Source organism: Sciurus carolinensis, chromosome X (genome assembly GCF_902686445.1).
Source record: "Sciurus carolinensis chromosome X, mSciCar1.2, whole genome shotgun sequence".
Taxonomy (NCBI): Eukaryota; Metazoa; Chordata; class Mammalia; order Rodentia; family Sciuridae; genus Sciurus; species Sciurus carolinensis.
In genome coordinates this window covers 61,117,797-61,120,381 of record NC_062232.1, presented here as the reverse complement: position 1 = coordinate 61,120,381, position 2,585 = coordinate 61,117,797, and the positions used below count along the sequence as shown (strand labels likewise).

Genomic DNA, 2,585 nt, shown 5'->3' with positions numbered 1-2,585 from the left:
GTTATTTGTTTAGTTTACAGCTATCCTTTAAATGTTTTGAATTTACCTAATGACTTATATTGAACATCTTTCATGAAATTTTTAGCTATTTGTATATTTTCTTTGGAGAAATGTGCAAGAAAAAAATGACCATTTCTAAAATTTGATCATCTTTATTATTAATTTTATTTCAGGGGTAGTGTTTTTATTCTGGTTTTTAGACTCATATCAGATATTTTTATTGAATGTGTGTGTGTGTGTGTGTGTGTGTGTGTGTGTGTGTTTGGTACTGGAGATTGAACCCAGGGGCTCTTTACCACTGAGCTACATCATGAGTTCTTTTTATTTATTTATTTATTTATTTATTTTTTCAGACAGAGTCTTGCTAAGCTGCTGAGGGTCTCACTAAATTGCCAAAGATGGCCTCAAACTGACTGATCTTCCTGCTTCAGCCTCACCAGTCACTGAGATTATAAGGGTGCACCCCTACTTCTAGACCCTTATCAGACCTAGTAATTACAAACATTTTCTTCCATTTAGTGGGTTGTGTTAACATTTTTATGTTAATATTCTTTCTGGAAAGCTTTCTCAGTTTTGTTTTTGTTGCTGCTGCTTGTGGTAGGATATCAAAGAACTGTTAACTATTACAAGGTCATGAATATTTATTTATATGTTTTCTTCTAAATATTCAATATTTGTAGATATTAGAGTTGGATCTATAACCCATATTGAATAAGTATATATGTACATGTGTATATATCTGTTATGAGATAAAAGTTGAACTTCAATTTTTATATTTGAATATCCAGTTGTCACATTGCTTTTTATTGAAAAGACTATTATTTTCCTACTTAATTATTTTGACACTTGTCAGTCATCCACTATTATATTTTTTGACTTTAACTTTTACTTGATTGATTTATATATCAAGCCAGATGTGAGTATCATATTGCCTTAACTTTTACAGATAACTTTTATATATGGTTTTGAAATTATGAAGTATGAGTCATCTTACTTTCTTATTTTCAAGATGTTTTTGGCTTATTTGTATCCTTCGAAGTTTCATGTGACTTTTAGGATCAGCTTCCAATTTCTGCAAATATGGCAGCAGCTGGAATATTGATCAGAATTGTGTTGTATCTATAGATGAGTTTGGCGAGTATTGTCATCTTATCAATGTTCAGCCTTTCACTGTATGATCATTGCATATCTTTCTACTTATATATAATATCTTGAATTTATTCCAACAACTAATTTTTAACTTTCAGTATACAAGTCTGATATTTGTTGTAAAAATTTATTTCTAAATATTTTTTTTGCTCTTCATGCTATTGCAAATGGAATTTGTTAGTTTCATCACTAAATTGTTCATTGTTAGCACATAAAATATAATTTTATTTTGATCCTGTTTTGTACAAACTTGATCTTGATAACTCTATTTAACAAGGATTCCATAGGATTTTCTATGTGCATATGAAATGTATGTTGCTAGCAAAGTTCCCACCATCCTCAGTAATTAGTTAGTCCATGAAGTCTCTCAGAGACTGTATGCCCTCCAAGACAGGTCATATCATAACATACAGACAATTAATACAATCAGTCCTCTGATTTTTTTTTGTTTGTTTTTGTTTTTGCGGTGCTGGGGATTGAACCCAGGGCCTTGTGCTTATGAGGCAAGCACTCTACCAACTGAGCTATATCCCCAGCCCCCTCTGATATTTTGACATCATAGAAAGGATACTCTGGGGTGACTACAATTTTTCCTAGGGAGTAGGGTATAAGTTATCATAAGCAGTATAGAAAACTATTGTGAGAGTAGAAAGGAAGAACAAAAGTTAAGGTGTAAAGGGTCTTTGTACACTAACCCATAATTAGGTTTTCTATTTATATGATGTTAGCCAAGAAAATAGAACTGAAATTTCAGGTGTCTGTGGAGTATCTTTGCAGGGTTGCAAACTGTGCTAGAAGTAGGTTTATATCATGGTGGGAAGTCTAGCAGTTATCTTGTTTGAGAGCATAACCTGAAAAATTAATGAGGCATATGTAAAGATTAGTGATATTTCTGTACATTAAGGAGTAACAGTGAGTGTTTTTACTCTATCAGAAGTGCAAAGTAGTAGACTCTGGAAGAAAACTGTAGGAGGATAAGAGGCATTGAGGATTGAGTACTTCTCTCTCTAGGGGTTCAAGGGCTTAATAGATATGAGGCAGATGCTGCCTGGGTAAAGCAATAATCTCTATTAATTTTTAGAATGACACAGATAGTAATAACCTCTTTCAGAGTTACCTTAAGACATAGAAGTATAGGATGTACATTTTGGCAGAAATTAAGGAGTATACCAGGACCGTGGGTTGAGCAGACAGCATGCTTATACATGTAGTAGAATCTCAAATATTATTTTAAGAAAACAAAAATGGGGCTGGGGATATAGCTCAGTTGGTAGAGTGCTTGCCTTGCAAGCACAAGGCCCTTGGTTCAAATCCCCAGCACTGCAAAAAAAAAAAAAAGAAAACAAAAATGTCATGCATGCAATTGATGCTTCAGGAGAGGCGGTCCATTGGCATCACTAGCATAGAGATTTGTGTCTGGTTTGAAGTTATTTTCA

General features: G+C 33.3%; 1 non-coding gene across 1 annotated transcript; it reads right to left on the bottom strand.

Annotated features, from left to right (window-relative positions):
• Positions 1–1,610: 1,610 nt before the first annotated feature.
• On the bottom strand, positions 1,611–1,684 carry Trnam-cau (transfer RNA methionine (anticodon CAU)). The gene has a single exon. It is a non-coding gene; the product is annotated as a tRNA-Met (tRNA).
• Between the last annotated feature and the right edge of the window lie 901 nt (positions 1,685–2,585).